Here is a 24,477-nt window from a genome sequence, read left to right on the forward strand (position 1 = left end):
AAATAACTTTGATTCATTGCCACGATCACTTTTCACTTTCACACTGTTTTAATATGGTATGATCTGGAGGATAGAAAATATGGATGCAAGGTAGGCATAAGTGTATAAAAGGAAGGTGTTTCAAGATGTCTGTAATAACTGAGAGAAACTGGGAGAAGACTCAGGCAGACACAGCAGTTTTCCAGCATAATGACTTGTTCTATTTGCTGTGCAAGTAAGAACTGTATGTTTTGTGCAGCCTGAAATACTGTATAAACTCTAAAATAAAATATATTTCTAAATAAAAATAGAAAGCCATTCAATAACTATTTTGAGTGAAAAAGTAATTGAAAATTGTAATAAAAATCTGTAATTTTTATTAGTACAGGCTGCAGTACTTTGAGCACTTACACATATGTTAAACTTCTCACACATGTGCATCCCATTTTCTTGTCCTATTCACACTGGAACCCATTCTGGTTTTCCTTACATATAAGGAATTAAAACAGAAGGCCTTTGTGATAGTAAAGTGTAAGGATAATGGTTCCAGGAGGGCTATTTAGCAGCTAGTCAGCTGAGTACATAGCTACCTATGGGGAATATTTAGATAAGGTGCTGAATTGGAGTCTAACTTCTTTAAATTCTTTCCTTTGAAAACTCCAAGTCCATTGGCACAGCCAATTTCCATAAAGACATTCCTCTCCAAAAATCTATGCCAGGTTTAAAATTTAAAGGGTAAAAAGAAACAATTTTATTTTTGGTTGGATGCAGTTAGAAATCAGTCATTGTAATACTTAGGTTGATCAGAAGGGAATTACAGAGGATTAAAGGATGAACAGGAGTTCCTCTTCTGCTCCCTGCATTGTTCAATTGTTCACAACTCTAGTTTTTCTTAATTAACTATATTACAGTATACAGAAACATTGGATTTCATACCTTTTGCTAGACAGCTTCTATTTATATTCTCTTAAAATTTCCACAAAATTCCCAAAAAAATCACATTTTCTGGCAAAATGCCAGCCTGACTCCTACAGTCTAACATTCACAACATAAATACTTTGCCTCAGAATTTTCAAATAAACAACTTAAGTTTGGTTTCATTAAATTCTTTGGACAATATATTGAGATGTCTCTGTGCAATTACTAAAAAATTTTAAGTCCTCCACAATCAGCTAAAACTGACTCCAGTGTCACTGACCTTGAGGAATCAGCTCTCAGTGCAAGCAGAGATCTTCACTTCTGTTTCTCCAGTTTGCCAGATCTCTAAATGAAAGACTTTTTAAAGGGTTATCTTTGCTCTAAACACTTCAAACTGTATTTTTAGCCCACTGTTTTGAAATAATGCACGTTTCTGAGTTCTGCATGTGCAAGATTTTTCTTTCCATTTTTTCCTCCAAATTAGGAAGACTCAGAGGAAAGAATTTGGCCACGGTTGTTTGCTAATTATGTTCAAAAATTGCTACAGAACATCAACCTCTTGCATCAGACCATGCCTGGAATTGCAACTTTCTCAATGTTTTCCCACTCAGTCCTGTTAACTGAGTTTTTCCCTGCCATTATCAACTCTTGGACTTTCCCTTTGAGACCTCAGTCCATTACAGTGGGAAAGATGGACTTACTGCAGGAAACACGGACACGTGTTTCTGCATCCTTCCTGCCACATCTTGCAAAGTGCATAAGGCATTGTGCAACAAAAATGAATGAAAATTGGAAAGCACAAGGAGATAACCCATGCAAACTGCAGCTCACATAGCTGTCCTCTTCTCTGAGAACTGTCAATAACTAAAGAGAGGTCTGGCTCCAAGCCCTGCTGGAGCCAGGAGCAGTTAACACCCCGAGCTAAGGTGCAGGCCTTGACTGCTCCCAGCACAGCAATGCCTGGGGACTTTCTGCCACCCCAGACTGCCATGGTGCAGCTGACAGGCAGCTCATTGCATGGACAGGGCAGCAGAACCACAGCGCCTGCAGGGACTTCCTGCAAGTGGGACTGGTAAAGGTTCAGGGAGCACAGACTTCCCCATCAGGACCAATCTGTTGTCTGCAGTCATGTTTATTTAACTGATGATCTACATCTGCAAAAGCATCAGCTTCACAACAAATTATTCATCAAAAATCTAGCTCCATGCTTTCTGCTTTCCAACGCTGACTTTAAGGATATTTCATCTAATAAACAAATGTGGCATTATGCTAACCTCATTAATTATGCATCAACTACATGGTGCTGGAAGTACACACAATACTAGGAGCTCATGGAAGATGAGTCTGCAAAAAGGAAAGATTATTATCTACATGATCAGAAACCTCATTTTGCTTTAAGCTTCATCTGTTTTGGGTGGTTTGACTGAAAAATGTATTAATAATTTCCAAGTTGTGGTTGACTGATTTTAAATATTTCAACATTCTGTACGCTGTACCTAAAAACAAAGTCTTCCTAGTGTGGTGTTCTGTCTCTTCATTTGTAAAATACAGCTATTTCTTCGTCATTCTGTGTGGGACCAGAGAAACACTACAGAGCTTTTTGCTTTGGAAAGGGAAGAAAGAAAAAAAAAAGGAGAGTTCCCTTCCCAACAGCAAATAAAAGGCCCAGTCTCTTGGCATCAACTCACTGACTCAGATCATCTCTTGGAGAAGGAGACAAATGTTGTCTTCTGCATTACAGTCCCAGTAGAAGCTTTTCTGCATAGCAAAGCAAATCATAAACATAAGGCCCTCATTAGCAGAAAAAGCTTTTCCAGGAACAGAATAGTGACTGGGAAATCATCCGATTCCTGGACAAGCGGCATTTCAGCCATCAGCCCCAAGACAAAAGGAAAGGGGAGGCCAAGGGCTCTGGCACTAAGCTGTGCTCATAAGGACCTTCCTGCAAAACCTCTTCCAGGCACGTGCAGGACAGTATCTGCTTTCACTCAGGTCATTCAGGCTCAGCACCCCTACAACATCCCAACTTTCTCCTTGATGTGACAGCAACTTCTGCAACAGGCACACTCCCACACTTTCTGGGGAGGAAGGATGCTTGTTTTCTCCTGGCTGCAGAGTCTGAAGTATCTGCCAATATTCAGCACTGCTGTAACAAGGGCTCTGTTGCAAAATGCAGGTCGGTGCTCTCTCAGTTTCCTGGTAATCCAAGAAAAATTGTACTGATGTAAAAAAAACCAGAAGAGTTTAAACAACCAATAAGGACTTGCATAGTTAACACCCTTCCACCTCAATTCTCTGTCATTTTTCCAGCAATCAGGCCAGGCCAGGGTGTTGCAGCATCATCCCAACAGTTGGCATGAGCACAGTCAATTGCCCTTCCTCCCAGTTCCCATCTTCTGCCTCAAATCAGAAACTGCTTTGTAGTACTGGAGACAAGGAAGCATCCTCCTCTGGTTAGAGATGCTGCATACATATAAAGAAAAGGATGAAAAATTAAAAATATGTCTGTAGCATTTGTATAGATTATACACACATATATATGTGTATATATAGATATATAGCATTTGTATGGATCTAGCTTGTTATCCAAAATTTCTTACATGTAAATAAGAGAGCATTTGGCTTGTGTTTTGGGGCAGTTGGTTTCCCACTCAAACATATGAGGCTGCATTACAGCTACAAATGTTTCTTTTGAGCAGTTAACACTGCAACAGTTCGAAAATATCTGTGCAAACCTTTTACAGGTGATGTTCTTAAGCCTTGCATTAGGGTATTATTGTAGCTAAACCCTATGGACTGAAACAGTATCACCTATGTTAAACCTCATCCATTTTCTATGAACAGTTCTCTAAACAGTGGAAATTGCTGTCCCAGCTAAACTGAGTATCATCATGAAACAAAACCAAGTGTTCAGAAAATTTTCAGCAAATGAGGTTATATTGTGACACATATTAAGATCTCTCAGAAAGGAGAACATTTATTGCTAACAAGCTTCCAAAGCAAGCTGGATATGTAGGGCTGATGGATTTTTTTTCATCAATAAATTGTGGAGGAAATTGCAGAATTGACATTAATCTTGCACCTTAACACTTCTTGCTGTGAGGTTTCATTTCATAAATATTCCCTTAAAGCAGAGGTTTTAAAAAACTAAAACGACCAGGGTCCTCGGCAGTGAAAGGTGAAGTGAGCTATATTTGGGGTCACCTTTGCAGAAAGGGAACACCTCGATAAATGCTCTGTGTGACCAGTTGTGACAGAGGGTTATGTGTCTGCCAACGCAACCTACATTTTTTACGCTAATAGTACAAGCCAGAATAAATATTATCTCCTCTCGTGTGACAGACCTTTGATAGAGCAGAATTGGCCTAGTTGATTAGGAGCACGTGTCAAACACAGATAATGGGGGAATCCCTTTCAGCAGCAGCACACCAGCTCAGCAACCATAATGAGGCCAATTTAACGAGCCTTCTGTTTTACAAGAGATATTAATTGCAGTCCTGTCACATAAGGTACAATTCAAGATAAAATATGTAAAAAGGGGGGAAATTGGATTTCATTCCATTTTGGTCACCATTATAAATTTTCTTGCAGGACCATGAATCTCTCCACTGCTGATCTGAATCCCCTGGGTGGCTGACATGCTGCAGTAGAACAATGTGCATTGTTATGAGGGCTGTTGAACACCAGAAGAATGTCAGGCTTTCTGTTGAATCTTTCTACCACTATGATTTTTATTCTACTCTACACAGGTTTTGTTGTTTGTTTTCTAAAAATGCAAAAAGCAGGCACCATTCCTGAACAAGTCTCAGCCACCAAGCTGCCCACCTTCTTGTGTTGAAGATTTACCACTAAAATTAATTCTAATACATTGTTATTTCAGTGGATGCAAAGTGCTTCTGAACCAGATCTATGTTGTCTTCTAACAATGAGTACATTTGCAACGAAACATTGGCTGCAAAGCTCCAACTGCAATATATTCAGCCCTGAATATTGCCAAATTATATAAAAATGGGAGTGACCAGAGAATTTTAATCCTTACCTCTAATCTCAACATCAGGTTAGAATAGTTCAGTTTGTTTAAAGATACTGCAACAGCAGCTTTGCAGAGAAACTTGTTGCTCAGGAGCTGAGCCTTAAGGCTGCTCATAATCTTAAATCTTTTGTCCTTGGCAATGCCAAGAACTCCAAAACCACAACATGTACAAGCTGTGAACATACCCAGTACCTTGGTCATCAAAAGGTTAATTTTTTTTCTCAGCACGGAGAAGGAAATAGGTGGAAAGAAAAGCAAAGATGGACTCATTTTTCTATTAAATATGTTAAGGAGATTATTTTATTCTTCAGCAAGGAGGAAGGATGCCCACAAAGACAGATTTATATAGGTCTTTACATTCCAATCTGAGAGATTATCTCAGAGAGTTTAGGACATGATAAAAACAGAGAGTTTAAAGCTGCTTGCAAGCCCAGGCTCACCAGCAAAGTGGTTACCTTAAGGGACTTCGGGTAACACATCAGGAAGCTTCTAAGAAAACCTTCCTTTCTTACACTGATGCCAGCAGTGAAGTCCACCATTTTCTGCACAAAGCCTGCAGTACTGAAATTCAGCCAGCCACACACATCTCGCAGAATTCAAAGTGTGGTCTGTCAGCCAAATGACACAAAACATTGAAACACACAGTTCTAAAGTCTGGTCTTATTCAGCAAAATATTTGCATGCTTTCAGACACATCTCCAAATGATAGCATTTCCTAAATCCCACCCTCAAGAAGTGAGGCCACATTTGGCCTAAAGATGCAAATACGTACCAGCCTGGACTCTCAGAAGTATCTAGGAGTCCTAATTTATATTCTAAAAGTCCCAGCTAGAGATTATCTGCATTTTAGGAAACTCAATAACACTTCAAATCCTGTCCAAGGAGTTTAATTTGCTTCTGAAAAGAGGTGCTTTAAAGATTATAAATATACAATTCACAGTAATTGAACCTCAGCATGTACTCCCATACCTGTTGGACCAGAAAGCAAGTCTGACACTAGAAATAGCAGCTCTCTACTGCTCGTGTGGAAATGCTGAGATCATTCCAGGTGACCCTGTGCAAATATAAAAGGACCAACAGAGTTTTTGTAGGCAGTATTTTCTGATTGTAAGAAGAAACCCAAAATACCCAGATGTGAGAACATTCACTGGTAAAATTATTGAATAATCATTTCATGATATGGGGTTTTTTCTGTTGCTTTTTAAGATTTTCATTAATGGAAAATACCGATATGGGAAGACGGTGCAATATATAATTTCATACTATGCACCCTGACAATACCCTTTCTGAGATTAGCCATTTCACGTTTCTGAAAAGTACCATGTACATGTAAGCCTCTTAATTAAATACAGGAAATTATCTTCAAGCAACCCTCTTCCACATTCTGAATATGAAAGAGTCCATTAGAATATTGATAGCCCATGCAATATGTTAATGTTGGAAAACATGCTAGTTTTCAGTAATTACAATGACTCATCAAGAAAGGGGGGGGGGAAGAATTAATATATGAACTAATTTTGATTGTCTTTCGTGCTGTCACATCATGAGCAAATAAGAGCCTGGTGTATGCAAAAGCAGCGTTTGCTGTCTCTTGCAGGGAGATCACTTCCCCACGGAGCCGGGATGGACCCTGTTCTGTGACCTTTGGGAAAGCCGCCCCCGCCCCCCTGCAGTTAACACGTTCTGAAGACCCTCCTTTGTCTCTGTGCCTCTGGTCACATACTAGCAACGGGCTCTGCTACACTGGAATTAATCAAACAAACTCCAAGCTTTAATCTTTTATATGGCAGCCACTGAACTGAGTGTGTCATCTCGTGAGTCTCATATTTGTACACATCCAGCAGAAGAAATGCATGTGTGACGTATTGCCTTCACCAACATGCCAGTTGGTATTTTCAGCTTGTTCCGTGATAGCTGCTTCCTAAATCAAGCACCTAAACCAAGAGCAAGGATAGATCTGTCCTCGTGTATTGAATTTCAGTGACCATGATAAAACCTGCAAGTATCCAGAAAACAGGTCTCAGTGTACAGAAAATCTGAATTTCCAAATCACCAGCACAGACCTGCCAGATCTCAACTTCACCAGGTCAAGGCTGAAATGCCACAAAGTGGTGTTCTCCCAGTCCACAGCCTGGGCAAGGAATATGAGACGGTGTCAGATGAATCCTAGCATTTTTATATGACTTTTCCACAACATCTGAAACCCCTCAGGTGAGCACATACCTGACATCCTCTTGACCCTTCAGCTTGCTCTCCCTGCATGGCACCAGCTGTTTGGGACTCTACAAACAGCAAAACCTCCCAGGAGCCTCTGATGCAAGGTGGCAGCTGTAACAGATGACATCTAGTTATTAGATCATACACTGCAAACAGTGTATGTTTGCCTTCTAGCAAACATTCTCAACTCTCAGTTCAGGCCAAACCTTCCCTTCCTTCCTAAAGTAAAAGGTTAGTGTCTAGGTCAGCAGTGAAGAACAGGTCTGGTACCCTGGGGTATGAGATTCCACATGAGTTGAGGAGTGAGCGTGAAAAGTGTTGTTAGTGAGTCTCCTCTGTCTGCCGTTAGAGGAAGGTCCTTGTTATTACAGGGGAAATTAGAATACTTGAAGCTCACTAAGTATTTAAAATGCAACTACTTCAAAAAGACAGGCTACAACTGAAGTTTTCGGCAGCGGCTTTCAGAACCCCACCCTCAGCAAAGCAGAAAGAAAAGAAATGGGAGCTCAGCATTTCTCACAAAATAGGGCTGTGTAAAACCCCCAGGCCAAAAATACTCTTCAGAGATCCTTGGAGAGCATAAAAGATCAAAACTTCAACCTCAGCCCTGTGTGTATCTGAATTGCTAATAGATGCTCAGTACTGACTCCATCTGTAGCATCACACAACAAGGATTAGAGGTAATCATGTTTTTAAGGAAAGGGAGTGTTTCGCATTGTCAGAAGCATCTTCAAAACTCAGACTCAGAATTATGATATAGCATTTTCTGTCTTGCCCTGAACAAGGTTTTCCAATCACCACTTATGAACAGCTGCACCAGCCCTGCCTTCTTCTTACGTGCTAAACAACAATGGGACATTGCAAAACTACAAAGGCTTGTCCTGTCCATTTAACCAGCGTGTCACATGGAGACAAAGCATAATGCAGCCCTGTGAAAAGTCCACCCACAAACTTCATTTCACACTATAGAATGAGGCACTTGAGTTCTCTGTCATCCTTCTCTCACATGAATTCACATGACAAGAACTTAAACATTTTGGAGACTACAGAATATAACCTTCCAAAAAGTTGCCTGCTTAAAAAAGATAATTAAAAATATTTCAGTCTACTTGCTATTTTTTTCTTGTTCAAAACTCTTGTGTTCAGTTTGTTTTAAAATGTAAATCAATACTGAACAATAAAACAGAGTAATTGCCATTGAAGAGAAAAGTCATGTCATCTTATTAAAACCTAACAGTACGGAATTGGAATCCACAGCACTTTGAAGTGAATTAAAATGCTATCACTAGAAATACAATTTTTTTATTACCAAAACACAGTGCCTTAAGTTGCAAGATAAAGTTTAAAAACCACCGCAGTATTTGTTATCAAACAGGAGATATTTATTTTATCAATTTAACCCATAACAAAACACTCATTATACTGACACAGCGGTACCTAAAAGGACAACCCCCCCCTGCATTCCCACTCATGCTCACACACAAACACACACTGGTTTTACCCACAGCTGGCAGAACAGCCTCACAGCTCCAAAGGGAGGGGCCAAAGGAGCAACAAAACCAGATATTAACTGTGAGAAAAAGGCATTCCTCAGAAGAGCTGTATTTAGAAGACAGTTACATGTTGTTACCGTGTTGTATTCATGGGACTGCACAACAACACAGTAAAAAGAAATTAAAAGGAAGGGACAGGGAAGAGGATTTAAAACTACTATTCTAGGAGTCTATTTTCCTTAAGCAGAGTTGTAGGAACTAGAGAGGACTGTAGTTAAGCAATCAAATATTCCTGGAAGAAGTCCTTTATATAAACAATTGAATCATTCCTGTTTGGTTTTATTCAGATTTTATAAGCCACAAAATAACCGTTTTAAGTATTTAATTTTATAACTAATTAATTCTCTGCAGTGGGGAACTAAAACAAACTTGGAACAATTTTTCTTAAATGAAGAGACAGCTGATGGCTCATCCTTAGCCTTTCTGAGAACTCGCTGACAAACTTCCCCACCGATGTCCCCATGCAGCAGGGCCTCAGCACTGTAAACCACCAGCATTTACCTTTGGTTTTAACAGTCACAAAACAATGCAAAGGGAGCATGAAAACAGCCAAGGGAGGTCAATAGCTCTGTGTCAAAGTAGCATATAGCCAATTACTCAGATCCTGCAACACACTGAGGATTTTCACCTGCCAAAAACTCAAGGTGCTGGCAGGGTGGATGCAAGGACAGAGACTAGGGACTTTTGTCTAAAGACGCTTCTTCTGGATGCTATTCCAAGAACAGTTATACCCCAAAATCTCTTCAGCTATGCACATTCAGAACAAAATGTGGTATTTCCAGTAACAGAATGAAGATTACTAGCATTAGGTTAGTGGTCCTGCAAAGGCACCTGTATTGATGGTAGGGGCCCTGTTTTGGTCACTTAGTTTAAGCACAGGTGCTGCTCCTCTGATTTTACAAGGCTATTTGCCAGATGAAGAACTGCAGGAGTCAACAGACACGTCAGTCCTCACAGTCAGGAGAAAGAACCCACTTAAATGTCATGGTTAAACGAGGCCTTTAAGACCCAACTCTCTGACATGCAGGTGAGCACAATGAAATTACAGTAACAAACCTTGCACAGATACAACTGGAGCAGGACGTGGCCCGCGGAGCCAGCTGAAAGCTGCAGAGAGCCAGATGGGAGATCCTCCAGACAGCGTAATCACACTCCCAAGAAAAGAAAAAGAAAACTTCGAAGTTGCCAGGTGCAGCTTTAGGCAGGTGCCAGTCTTCCTCAGCTGAAGTCGTTGAACAAAACTTCAGGAATGAAAAACAGCTTACCTAGGCCTTCTGAAAAATTAAGCTAGAAGATTGCGATGGGAGCAGGATAAGACAGCTCTGCTGCCTTCTTAGGAATTCTTTTGGAAAAAAAGCAGTGTAAAAAAAAAAATCAACAATCACCACTGAGTTGTTTTCCTCATGAACATGACCCACACAATTCAAGAAGGAAAAGTGTTCCTCTGCAACCAGGCTGTTAAGAAATTACCCTGCAAATAAGAACTCTCTCTCTCTCTATTGTAATGGGTCTTGACATTGAGTTTCTCATGTTAATTTGCTGAATTCAACCCCAGTATTTGCTTGAATTGAAGCAGCAAAGACATACAAACATCAACCATTGGCTAAGTCCATGAAACACAAAAACTGCCTTTGATGGTCAGCGGTACTCCCTGTACTTTTCTTTCTTTTAGCAAAATTAATGATCAGATACAGGAAAAATGCAGACCGGCTGAATTGTAAGTCATCTTGTTTTGGCAAAGAAGAGCAAGCTCTGGGGGGAGGGGGGAGAGGGGAAGGCACACTGAGTAATTTGACAGAACATATTTCTCAAATAAAGCAAGCGCTAACGTTATCAGCCAAAGAAAATCAGCAGAGGATTTGCTGTAATAAAGACACTTCTCCAAGCACAAATTTTCCCATTCTGTTCAGAGATACCTGATATCACTGTACCCCCATTTGGGAATGGCTTTGAGGCAAGGGAGCAGAACTGAGAGCAGCCTGTAAGTAGGAGCCAACATGATTGCAAGGACTATGTGCTGCATATTAGCATCCACAGAGGATGCATGGAAGCAGACTGAATGGGTACACAGGAACATCTGCCAAGCCAAGTACAGAAGAAACAGAAAAATATAAAAGTCCTATGTTGTATTCTGTATGTTTTTCGTAAGCACCTCAGTGATGAAGGCCCCAAAGACAGGAAGAGGTTGATTGCTGTCTCACTTGTAAACAGGAGCGTTGATCCCTTTGGAAGATGTTGGAGTGGTCCAAAACAGTTGAGGAGGGCTTTCACCTACTGTATTTTACCTCTGTCTTTCTCACATACACCCTCAGTCTCATGCTGGGTTACAGCCAGCTGCTGATGTGTCATGTTTGACCAGATACGTAGGAGAACAGGACTTTGTTCCAAACAGGGAATCGAGTCAGGCATGAAGATGCAACAGGAGGTTGCAGGGAATGGGCATGAAATACTCTGTCCTGGCTTGCCTCAGCTCCTGGGCTGCACTTTCTCTCAGAGGCTGGAGTCCTGCTTTTCGTTCCTACAGCTCAGGGTCTGAACTTCCAGCAGGAGTATTGGCATCAGGCTGCTGCTCTAAGCCATCAGCATTCCCAGGCTGCTGTCTTCAAGAACACCGTTGCTGCCCCACCTCCCTTCCTGGGAGACGGATTAGTTGCTACAGACAGATTAGTTACTACAGACAGATTAGTTACTAAGAACTAAACAATATACGTATTTACACAAATTACATATTGCGTGAATGCAAAGCTTTGGTTCAGTCAAAGGCAGCAACCTCAGAGGGAACCAGATGGGCACACGAATAGGTTGAAACTAATGACTCGCAGAGAGAGAGTAGAATTCAGTGTCACTGTGCATCTCTAAGTATACAAAAAAGTATCTCAAGAAGATAACAAGAGTTTATGAAAGTAAAATCAGCAAAAGCACAGCAACGGGCAAGAAGTTTTGTTGTACCCTGTAAATCAAATGTCAAAGGTCTTACAAGGCCACTGATGGCAGGTGGACACTTAACATAAATGTGATGCTGTACACCTGAGATAAAAAAGCTCTCCTAATCTCTTCTTTCACATGCATAAGTAACTCACACTGCATGGAAATGTCATACATCTAGTCAACGATTCATTTAAAATCATTTATGTACAGCTTAAAATGTATTGTAATGGTATTTTTCTAAAGGTCAGATAATGCCGAAGGAAAACATAAAACGGATACAGGTGATAATTTGAGTATCCTACTAACAGCTTATATAAAAGAAACTAAGCATTATGTAAGTGAGAAGGAATAAGTAGTGTGACAGGATCAAGATCAAGATGCAGGGAGTTCCCATTAAGACAGTTCATTCCAAGTTTACAGTTGCATAAAACAGCATGAGAGCTTACTCTTGGGTATAGAGTATGCAAGTATATCAAATGATTATAACATAAAAGTATAATATTCTCTTTCCAGTACAGATGTGTTAAACCATCGGACTTGGCTCCAGATCTGATTTTCATTCCCACCAGACTCTGGGAAAGGCCACATCCTATGTTTTGAATGGGTCATTTCAGGACATAAAATGAGAACTAGTTATGAAACTCACTTTCCAAAACCTGCAGGACCCAGAATCAGAGGAACAGTGAACTTACAAGACTACCTCCATTGTACAGCTTGCCAGACAAGCTTGACTTCCAAAGTTGCTCTCAGGCCAGGACAAGTTGGTCCTTGTAAAGTACATGCGACAGCGCCTGGTGTCACATGTAACCTTATGCCTTAGATGTGCCACACTTTCAGAACACAGTTTTCCCTCCCTCCCTAGGGAGCACATCAAATGCACACACACCCCCCACAACAAATTCAGCTTAGCAACAGAAGCTAACAAAACGTGAAAAGAAAATTTATTATTTGCAAGCCCTAACAGAAAAAATATCAAACACATACTCACCTTCCTAATGCCATGATAGTGTGTACACACACACACACACACACACACACACACACACATGCATCCAGGAGAGTTTAGAATAATTTTAAAGGAAATTTTGCCTCTATTTTTTATTTGTTAGGGTATTTTTGACCTACACTACAGGACTGTTAATTCTAACAATGCAAGATGTTCTCTGTCTCGGGAGGAAACAGCAAGCCATGCTAAGCACAGTGCACACTTACTATGTGCATAGTGGCTTCTCAAACCTTGGCAGATCTTCCTTCTCACTTCTTATTTGACACTGTAACTGTCTCTACTGTCTCAGGTTGTTGTAGTGGGTGAGAGTCACAGCAAACAGCTCCTGTAATTAATGGTATGTTATGTGTCCCTAGAAACTACTATTCCCTCAAAATTCCAAGAATATTCCCTAAGAGTTGAATCTGAAAAACAGGTAAAATATTTTAAACCACAAAGTATAATGTTAGTTTGCCTCCTTGTAGTCTGGGCAGGCTCTAAACTGTTGGGGATTTTGTTTCCCCTCCAGGAAAAATGGCTTGGGCATGTATCTGACAGTAGGAGTGGGAGGTTTCTATCCCCCCAGCTCTGAGCCATCAGCCTCACACAAGAACAGGGTCAGTGTCACCTAGTTTGGCTTGGGCCTGCTGGTGGAAGCTGTTTCCCTGAGGAATAACTCCACAATGGCCTGTCCTGGCCCAAAATATCACCAGAGGTAGTGCAGCACAGTAAGGTATTGTTTTTCCCACCTTACAAACTGTGAGTAGCTGAACCATTCAAGTTACCCCTTCCAGCCTTCAGAGAAATCCATCAAATCAGGGACTTATGGATGGAAATGTTTTTGTCCAGGGAAGGGAACTGGAAAGGACCACTGGAGTTAGAAAAGCCTTTTCCCCCAGGCCAAATTGTCTTTTTCCCCTTTTATTGCTATTTATTGCCACTGCAATGACCTCAGACATTCTTGTGGCACTTTCTAATTTAGCAGCTTTTGATCTTTTACACTAATGGTCTCAATTTTATTAGATGGTGCTCGAAAGTTTCATCACTTGGGAAAAGGAGCAGGAAGCTGGATGGATGTTTTGTGGACCAGTCAGTACTACAAGTACTTGGTGAGTCTGTTGGCCTAAAATGACACAAAATTATATAATTTTTATTAATTTTTAAAATGTTACATTCAAGGAGAAAACATGCTTTCAAAGAACAGTCTCAGAGACTACAGGGAGAGAAAGACAAGTCAAGTACACCAGCAAGAAAAAAAGCATGGAACCTGAAAAGCCATTTGAGTAAATTTACTCACAGGATCAGTCACACAAACCAGTTCCTGAGCTGCATATTTGTGGATCACAAGCATACTGCTTGGGAAAGACAGATAGCAGTTAAAATATTCCTCCCCAAAAGGCCCCTACACCGAAGTGGTCAAGGATCTTTGTCTACTGGATAAGGTTTAAGCCTGTGTCGAGCTCTTAAAAATCATAGTGATTATTTTCAACAAAAGAATTATACGAAGAACTGAAATTAAAGGCAGAAGCATGCTCCCAGATACCTATAATTCCAGGTGTAAAATCCTTTTCTCTTAGAAAGGATTCATATTACAAAATGAGTTTTATTTGTTGAGCTATTACACAGTTTTATGCTTCTTAATTTTTCTGTTCACTCACCTTCCAGAGAAAGAAAAGGTAAATTAAAACCAAGAGCTGATAGTAAACATACACTATGAAATATGAAGAATCATGGGACCAACTGTCCACTCCAGTGATTATGAAAGCTGTAAACTATTTAAAGAGAGCACTTTTTCTTGCTCTTCATTAGAGTCTGATTACCTCAGCCATTAACACTTGGCTCTTATTATGATGACTGTGAGATACTGTTCCCTCTAATGGACAGAAGAAAGTTGACATGGCTATCTTGATTAACTCATCAATAATAATTTGGAGTAATTTTTCTTCATTCACTGGATGAATCATTCACATATCCTTTAATAATGCACATTGCTGTATAGTAAATTAGCATGAAGATTACCCACCTCTGGGAGCTACACTCTACTTCAAGGCCTTTCTCAAAAGAGATTTAAAATTTGAATTTTACTTTAAAAAAAATAATCAGAAAACAATGACTTCTTTGTAACTGTTCAGTACACCAAGACACACAGCCCTCAAGTTATGCAACTGAGCTCAACCTTTATGCCACCAGATACTCAATATGTAAAAAACATACTCCCCATCTATTTGCATTCTTCTCTGGAGACTAAAGCAGAACTCTTGTTCTTCCTAAGATAAATATAAACTTGAATAATAAACTAAGATGAAGTCATGCTTAGCTAAACAGATAAGAATATAACCAAAGTTCACCAGGCCCTTTGTGGATGCAGCCTTGCAAACCTCCAATCACATGAGGTTTCACAGCCAGTGTGACTGTGAACTCAAACTGTATCATGGAAGTAGGTCCTGTCTCCATGCAAAGAGCCCTGACAAGTCAACTTCTTGCTGAGCATTGTCTGTGCAGGACCTGAGGAGGTGAGCCGTGGTCACCATGGCAGGTGATGACCTACCTCAGCCCTTTGCAGCAGTGATTTTCACATCCCGCAAACTCTTTGTGAAAACACATTGACATCCACCTCCTCCTTGCAAAAGCCAATGCCAGTAGCCATGAAGATTCTCACAATTCTCAAGAGGCTTGGCTTTTCCCTTCTCACTGTGTTTTGCTCCATCTCTTCTCCCAAAACCACCGCTTACTTCCTTTCTGAAAATGCATCAAGCAGCTGTCTTACCATTTAGGTCTTTGCTACCCATTGTAATTGGACCTCCACAACTCTGAAAAAAGGCAACCTACTTCTTCCTCCTTCCCGGCTGTACTCACCACCTGCCAGTAACAGCCACCACGAGTCAGGAGGTTAAACCATCCCGTGGACCTGCTGCAGCCAACGGCAGAAAGTCAGAGCGACAGTTGTATAGGAGGAGACCAGGAGTAGTAATTCCCTACACAATTTTTAATGGATTTTACAGCTTTCTATAATCTCTTCCTCAGTTCTCTCTCTCCCATGCAGAGAAGTGCTAGCCTTTCAACTGCACTCGTGGTTAACTGCAATGACCAAACCGGTTTTCCTCTCTTGTGTTTCCTGTTCTTTTCTAATTCTGTTTGATTTTTGCCTGCTACTGAGCACTGACTACATGTTTTCAAGACCTATGATAATGTTATCATGACAGTAATCAGTTCAGAGCCCATTACTCTGCATGCAGCATCAGGTGTGTTTTCCCCATGTACATTAATATAATTTAATCTGTGCTGAATTTCATCTGCCTTGTTCATTTCCTAGACACTCTGTAGCATGAAACTGTTTTATATACCTTTTAAAACCTTTACTCTTTCAATATTTTTTGTTATTATCAGTGAATACGCACACTATTATATTTTGTTATTTTATTATTATATTTATTAATATTTATATTATTTTGTTATTATATCAGTGAATACACACACTACACCATCACTTACAAGCGATTGTCTACGAAGATGTAGAACAGCCCAAGCCTAGCACTAGTCTCAAAGGACTCTCCTGTCTCTTCATTGATCAACCCAATAATTTATTCTTGCTCCTTGTTTTCTGCCTTTAAGTAACTCATTTATCCATGTGAAGAACTTCCATCTTTCACAGTTCTGCTTCTTTAGGAAGCTTCGCTGAAAGAAGTCTAAAACTGGAGAAGAGGAGAAAGGAGAAATAACAAACCACTTTATCTCCGACTTTCCCTAATTCAGACACGCATCTCAGTTACACTCTGCCATGAAAATGATCTTTTTTGCAGACTGGTGCATTCTGTCTCTTTGTAGATGGTCATTCTTAAATAGCAAGGTTCCCAGCTGCTCTTATACAATTATTCTTATATTGGCAACAAAATCACCAAGCGTCATTTCATTAATTCACCCACTGAAAAACTGTTTCACAGGAAGGAAGTTACCATTGGGAACGGAGAAGGAGAATAACATTTGTTTGATAGTAAAGATTAATTGGAAAATAAACTGCGTAATGGATGCTTGTGGAGGAATAAATAACATAATGGAATATCTGGGATATTCTCCTATCTTTATGCACAGCAAATAATCTATATAAATCCCCCACTCACGGAGACGAGAATAAAACCCCGCATAAATATTGAAACACTTTTTATAGTTATGATGGGAAACACATCTTCCTGCTCTTTACAGCTGAAATAGTGCTTATCTGCTCTTTTCTCCCTGTGCCTTTTGCAGCAGCTATTTCAGCTCTCCGGCTCTGCCTGCTGAGCGGGGAGGGCAGCTGTTCATCTGGTGCAACATTTCCACCGCAACGGCTCCGGCAGGAACATTTGCACCTCCAGCCAACGCTGTTGGCACCGGCGCTGCCAGCGGGAGCTGCGAGATTTCCGCTCTTTCATGCACCTATCGCATGACAACACTTGAATTGTGTAGGTTTGCCATTTCAGGAGGCACGATTCGAGATCTCCTGAGCGTATTCTCGAAGCTCAAAAAGAAGATAAACAAAGGAAGTGACATGGAGTTTCATGATCATTGTTGTAAAACATTTTATCAGCTGAGGGGACAGTACCCCAAGCTGCAATATATATTCATACTAATAGTTCTTACTTAAGCAGGTAATTCCTTTAATTTTTCTAGTTTTTTATTTATTCTAGATTCTTAGTTAGTGTCTGTGTCCAGTTTGGGGAGGGATCTGGTCAAGCAGCTGGATGTTTGAACCTAGAGAGGCAAAATTATTTTTTTTACTACCAGCAACTTCTAAGATTTGCAGAACGAGAAATAATTAAATTTTTCTGTCATTTTCCTGAAATCTGAGAAACAGGTGCATTGAAAAGGAGCCACAAAGGGAAGAAAAAAAGAACTGAAATTAAGATTTACTTATGTCACCAGTAGTTTTGAATAAAAGACCCAAGGCATTGAAATTCTTGCATTTAAAGATAAGAAAATTTTCCTTCAAAATTTGCACCCTTTACCCAAGGAAAAATAATTTTGAACAAAATTCTATTTTCCAGTTGGATGTGGTTTTGGCTGAGAAGCTTTCATCAGTTTTACTGGGCCAGAAATGAAATGCCAATCAGTGCCTGTTTCCCTTTTCATCATTATAGGAAGAAGTATTATATAGAAATTGTCCTCGTGCAGTTCAAAGTCTGCTATGTGTTCAGCTAAATACACTTCTTTTTTTTCACAATAAGCGCATTTGCAAATCTTTTCTGGGGCATATTTTTGCACACTCATTTTTGTTCCGCTGTTCTCTTGTTCCCAGAGAGCTGACCTTAATCAAAAGCCTTTGTACTTTTGATCCATATCATACTTCCCTTAAAAATTCATGTATCATGAAGGTAGCAGTGCTTAGTGAACCAACTGTTTTCTTTCATTATTTTATTTAAGAAACCAAAAGTTGTACTTTCAGTCATTGCCAAAGTCAAAATTGCATCAGCAGGGGAGAACATGTAAGCAGAAACTTTTGGAGCAGAGAGAGTGTGAGAATGAATAAAGACAACCAACATTATTTGCCTGCTCCAGTCCACAAACATGGTCTGACTGCTACAGACAGTGGAAACTATTTATGTACCGATGCACCTGATACGCATTAATGAGTTCACTTGAGGATTTATGGTCATAAAAGATGTTGAGAGAAACAATGAAAATAACTGAGGGGTGAAATTATCCTTGAAGTAAAATATTAATAAATGAAATTTTTTCAGTATCTTGATTAAGATGTTCCCATTTAAGACAAACTCAGTGCCATTTACAAAGTACAGTTTGGTTGAGAGTAAGAGGTGAGAGGACCCATCATTAGGTACCCTCAGCTCTTCAGTAATGCAGCTGCACTGCTGACCCACTGCCACAGAAAGTCAACTCATGAGGTTTATGTGGACACAAAAAGACATCCTTCTATATTATATATGTCTGTGTAAACACACACACACACATATATATAAAAATTGGTTTAATCACATTTAAAAATTGAGATGAGGACCCATGGCTTTTCTTCCATTTGGAAGCATGACACACTCCTTTACTATTCCAGCATCCTTCAGACACAGATCACATGTGACCAGATCAGTTTAGATTTCATCTGAGTGAAGTCTTGGGCTCTGCTCTATAGGAAATATGCAAATGCCAAAAATAGTTGCTTGAACTAGAATTAATCACAGCATCATACTCCATTCCCAAAATGGCTTCAGTGACAGGAGGTCTGAGGAAAAGCATCTAAGAGTTTTGAAGGAGATGGATCAGAGTATATATTTGATTTATGTAAAAATAGGATGCCATGTCACCTGCAGCTACATGTTAATTTAGTATAGTCTCTACATTGAGGGGGGTGTGTTTTTATCCAGGGTAGAGCTCACTGCAGTACCAGGCATATTATCAGCATTAATCAATTAACAAAACCATCAAAACCAAAACCTTTTGAAATCCCTCAATATGTACAGATTCTCTGATATACACAAGAGTAAAAGTATTTTATTTTGTGTATTTAATGTAAGGATAGTTTGTCATTTCTTAAATTAGGATCTGCTGCCTGCAGTCAGCTGGCTTCATTAATCTCTCTTTCTCTGTTATCGCACTTCTTTGTCTTTAAGTGTTTTTATTTTAAATCAAACTTTTAAAAAATTTCACAGTGTCATCCTCATATCCTTCACATCCATCATTAAAGAATAATGTTACTTTTCAAATAAAATCTCAGCAAATTACATGACTTTTATAGACAACACACCAACTTAATTGGCATGCTTTTAAAATTAACCTGCCTTTCACTGAAAAATATAAAACCTCTACTTGCACACAAAGTCCACCCAATTTTGTAGCTCAGCTAAAAAACAATAACCATAACAATAGGGTATTCACCTGGTTTTATGATGCACTAAGTAGAACTCGAGTAAAAAAAAATAATCACAAAAGGAAAATATTAACGTTAAAAACGATCTAATGCAAAAGCATTAATCAGCTATTGTGAACCCCTCAGCTCCTGAGGCTGCAGGGACCAACTGGGCCTGGGGTGGAGGGACTACTCACAGCCCTGGGGAGCCACCACCAAGCACAGCACATGCCAATGATGACCCCAACACCAGGATGACTTTTGGCTACACCTCCTGGATGCTCTTGCTTCGGGGAGAAAGAGAATATGCCTGCTGCTCCAAAGCAGAAAAGTCCCTTGTATCCCCAGGAGTCCCTGAATCCTGCCTTTTGCTGACTGCTGCTCCTCCATGCTGGCTGTGGGATGAAAAGAGAGGGGAAGCACCAGAAGGGCAAGGGGTCTTATGATAACTACACCATCTTTGTTGTTTTCTTATGCTTCATGAAAAACAAACTGCAGCCAACCTTGTGAACTTGATCTGAAGGACCCACAAGAGCCCTAAAAATGCAACTCAAGTCTTTCCTACAGCACTCTGTTCAGAGTAAGTCCCTATGACTCCATTACTGTCTATGCCTTTTTATCAATCTTTTTATTTATTTGTCTACTACAATAAGCAGAAGTTGCAAAAGACTCTGAAACAGCTGGGATATAGCATGAGTCAGATATTAATTAGCAAAACATGAATACTATGAGTGACAAGTGTTTTACAGACGTTTTTCTGACAATTTAGAGTAAGTGCAAAGAAGGGCCAAGGCTAGAACTTCCAGAGGAGGCTCCTTTGGGCAACTCCTGGAAGAAAAGTCTTTCTGATTGGCAAGACCTGGCTCTCAAGGCTCCCTCCAGCTTGACTTTCAGTCCAAGCCTCCTGTTTTGGACCTAACAATTAGGCAGGTTTGCAAAAGCCAAAGGGTTCCTGTTAGCACATGGACACCCCCATCTGTGGAGGTACCCTGGGAGTGCTTCACAGACACAAACTGCAAGAGGGCTCTGTGTGTGTAACCAGGTGGCTGAGCCCTCTTACAGAGATAGCTGGTGCTATTACCAGGTCTTGGGATGATATTAAAAGCCATGTGGGTTCTGGTGCTTTACCTCAAGGTGCTGCTCCCTCCCAGAGGCACGTGGTTCTGGAAAAATCCCTGCGTCCATGTTTTTAAAATGCTGCTAGGCATCAAATTTGTCCTTGGTGATAAATGTTAGTTACTTTCGAGAAATATGGGCAAATAAACTCTCAAAAAAACTGATTTCAAAGTCTAAATAATTTTTAAGCTTGCTTCTTCTTCCCCCCTCCCCTTCATTTGACTCACGATTTCAGCAGAATGGAAGAGCTGCTGGTGCAGCTCAGAGCAGTTGTTGGCACATTACCTACCACCCCTGCCTGCATACTTGGTGTGCACAGGGGCTGTGTACAGACTTACACATGCGACTGCTGGCCTGCCTTATCCCTCCTCCCTCCCCCGAAATGTCCTAGCTCAGGCCTTGGGACAATAAAGGGCATGCAGGCTGCTTTTTCACTCTTTGAAACACCCCCGGAGAATCATTCCCAGGCAGAGGAATGCTCACTATGGCTGTACCCAGTCAAGCTAGAATAGCAGGTCTGCATGACAAAACTCTTCTTAAAGCTATCCCATTCACCACTGTTATTTGCTTGCCTTGGATTTCTTGCCTCTCACTTCCTGCATGTGGAGAAGGTGTGGAGCAAAGCCCTTGTGAATCAGGGGCAAACACACCAGAAGAAGGGCTTTTTCGGCACAAGAATTGAGAATGCTTTCAGTTAAATATACAACCACCTAAGCCCCTGACTGCACATTCTTCAGGTTTCAGTAAGTTTAGCTGTGCTGCTCTTCAAGCTGTTTCCACCCACAGCTACCCACCCATCCACCTTTTCTTACACATTTAATAAAACAAACAGTAAGCATGGAAAAACAGAATGCTTTCACCGTGTCACTCAGAGCCACCCCATCACATTCCCAAGTCTGCCTGTCAGAATACAGCTGCTGCAGGTTTACCTGAATGCTCAGGGTTTGTCATTTCATGACTGGAGGCTGTGAATTACAAATAATGCAAGTACTAAAATCATAGCCCAGCGCCAGCTGCCCTGTGGGAGGGACTATAAACTTTGCAGCCAGAATAAACAGCAGGATACTTTGAGTGACCACTGCTTCATCCTCCCACACATATCTTATTCATCTTGTCTCCTTTTGATGACATTAAAAGCTGCTGCAGCATAAAAAGAAATATTAATCTGCAAGAGAAATATGAAGAGCAATTTAATACTGAGGCAAGCTAACAGATCTGGAACCATGGCATAGCTGTTACTGTCATCAACCAGCTTTCTAACAGAACATAGGTTTCAGCAAGTTACAATTGTCAAGGAATACAGAAGTAGAGAGAATATACGGAATATTTATGTACTTTTCATGTGACCCAAAAACTAACCATGCTTTACGGGATGGGAAAGAAGTTGCATTTAAGCCATTGAGCAGAAGACATAAGTAAAGTTTAAAAGAACTCCCTTGTTTTCTAGTTTTGAATATTATCATTCTCTCTTCTCAGAGGTTATTGAAAATTATTATTACTTTATTTCATCAAATAGTTGGTGTAAATAGAAAGGAGGTATGAGATGCTGAACTTCCTTCATTCTAGGTTACATTTTATCCTTTATGCACAAAGCAGCAAGGCAGGTGTTTCTGAATAAATAGTGAAAAGCTCTGCTGTTAAACCTGTAACAGGGTTAGTGTGGACGTGTAACAAGGGCCTCCTTACAAAAACCCTCCACCAATCTCTGCAGAAAAGCTGATTCCTCTGTTAGAGTGGCACAAATCCACTGAGCTTAACAGGTCTAATTTTCAGCACACACCAGTAGATATCCAAGACAGGCCCAGAGTTACCAGCCCAGTTAGCCTCTGGTAAGGAAAAAGCCCGTGCAATCTTCAGAAGAAGCCGAGACAAAGGCTCAGCAGCCAGCCATTGTGGCTTTAACTAATCAGAGAGAAACCACCTGCAGGAATACCCCCTTTTCTGTTTACTCCCAGCAGAACCTTCCAAATGATGATTAATCACTGAATAAACTGAACAACTGACAATGACATAATGACAAAGGGAAGGCAGAGAGGGGCACCAGCACTGGTGGACGTGGCTCGAGCATGGGTGGGTGGAATGGCCAAAGAAGATGGATGGCCTAAAAACACTTGACACTTAAGTATCTCCTGTGTAGCAGGAGGATGGCTATGCTAAAGTGAGCTGCCAGCTTCAAGCAAATAATGCTCTGCACAATAAGCTGACACACTTCCTTCAGCTGTCAGCAGCAACGCAGAGGGGCAGCTTCCTCAAGAACGAACTAATGAGGCTTTTAATTGGGATATGAAGCCCTGATAATAACAGAAATAAGAGATACTGTAAATGACAGGATAATCCATTACAGCGGGAAGCACTGTGAATGTTTTACTGATTATACCCACATATTATCCTACCTATGTCCCTACTAATTTGAAAAATGATGAATCATAAGGTTCAAACAGGACTCAGATGAGTCAATTAGACTAAGTAGTGATATCAAAAGCTCATATTTTCTGCACATAGGAATCAAGCATGTTTTGCCTAACAACAAACAAAAATGAGCTGTGTTTCACACTCTCAGTTGACCAAGTCATTAGCAACATGGAAGAATACTTCTTTAAATTTCCCATATTTTCAGATGTTCTTGCCCCTGTGGAGTCCTTTCTGGCAGATGTTTATTAGCCAGAAAAAACATTTGCAGGAAATGAAATATTGTCTTGCAGCATTCTGCTGATTCCACTTCTAATTTTATCAGTCCAGGGTTAGTTTGGGTGTTTCAGTGAGTATCCACATAACGAGAAAACTTTGACTGCTATTAGCCAAACTCCGCACATCCAGTATTCAGACCAAAACTGGGCTCTGGTGTTCAACTGGGACATCACTTTTCCTCTCTTTATGCACACAATGTTCTCCCTGAAGTTGAAATGCAAGAGCTGTAAGATTAAGCCTTGGGGACAAACTCACTATATATCTAGTTTGGGCAGTTAGTTATGCTAATGCAGAACGATTAGGTAAATCTCCACACCCGTCAAGAGACACAGGGCATCAAGCACCTCACTGCCTTTGAAAACATGGCTGATACATCACCTGATTTGAAAGGTGCTTTTTACCGAACAAAGAAAGATTGTCTGGCTCAGTCTTGTGCTGGTTTTGCACTGGAAGAAACAAGTAGAAAAGTTCAAATAATGCCAATAGGATTAAAACCTTTTCCATCTATTTTGTGATTGTTTTTAATTTTAGGATCCTAGCACAGCTATAAAAGAGGATTTGAAACAAATTAAATAAAAAAATTGTTTTAATGGTTTGGTTTTGTGCTACTGGGATTTTTCTGCCTCTTCCCATTTGTGAAAAGAGTAGTGGAATTACTGGGGTAAATCAAATCCCAGATGCTTGTATTTTAGCTTCAGGTTAATTTAGAACATTTTCCATTTTGAATTACTGTACTGAAAGCAGGAATATCTCCACGTGAAAACTGCTGTGAATATTTTCTATATCTCAAAAGGCATTTTTTTGTAGGGGAAAACATTCACAAACCACTTCAGCTACACAGAATATAAATTAAGTCCGATCTCATGGTAATTTGCATTTTCTCTCTGATTTAACAGAAAACAGACAATTAAGATGAAAGTTATTGCAAGGATGCATCTGCACTTCCAGACTTTAGCCTATGTCAGTATTTTTATAGTGTACTTCCTTGGCCAATGGTTTAGTAAAATTTAGCTTTCCCTTTTCCTACCATTTTCTATAAAAGGTCTCAAATGCAGCTTAGGAATATCTTAGCTTTGAAAAAAACCAAACAGAAATAGACGTTTGAGGATCGAGACATTTACACAAACCCAAAGTACTTTCTTGGGGGCAGAAACATCCAGGAACTTTTACCATTACAAAACTGGGATCTTCTCAAAGTGCCCAGAGAGTGACTTGCTCTGAGGGTCTT

The 24,477-nt window shown here is 40.2% G+C and overlaps 1 long non-coding RNA gene across 1 annotated transcript in view; it reads right to left on the bottom strand.

Annotated features, from left to right (window-relative positions):
- The window catches only part of LOC113996321, a 68,992-nt gene that overhangs the window by 5,600 nt on the left and 38,915 nt on the right, over window positions 1–24,477 (bottom strand). Inside the window, exons 2-6 of the long non-coding RNA XR_005564967.1 lie at window positions 7,154–7,258; window positions 5,900–5,984; window positions 5,386–5,538; window positions 2,394–3,360; window positions 2,172–2,241 (exon numbers count right to left, since the gene is read on the bottom strand). This is a non-coding gene — a long non-coding RNA (uncharacterized LOC113996321). The remainder of the gene's footprint in view (window positions 1–2,171; window positions 2,242–2,393; window positions 3,361–5,385; window positions 5,539–5,899; window positions 5,985–7,153; window positions 7,259–24,477) is intronic.

The sequence above is a fragment of the Pipra filicauda genome, unplaced genomic scaffold, assembly GCF_003945595.2.
Source record: "Pipra filicauda isolate LSUMZ 115617 unplaced genomic scaffold, ASM394559v2 scaffold398_size834171_pilon, whole genome shotgun sequence".
Classification (NCBI taxonomy): Eukaryota; Metazoa; Chordata; class Aves; order Passeriformes; family Pipridae; genus Pipra; species Pipra filicauda.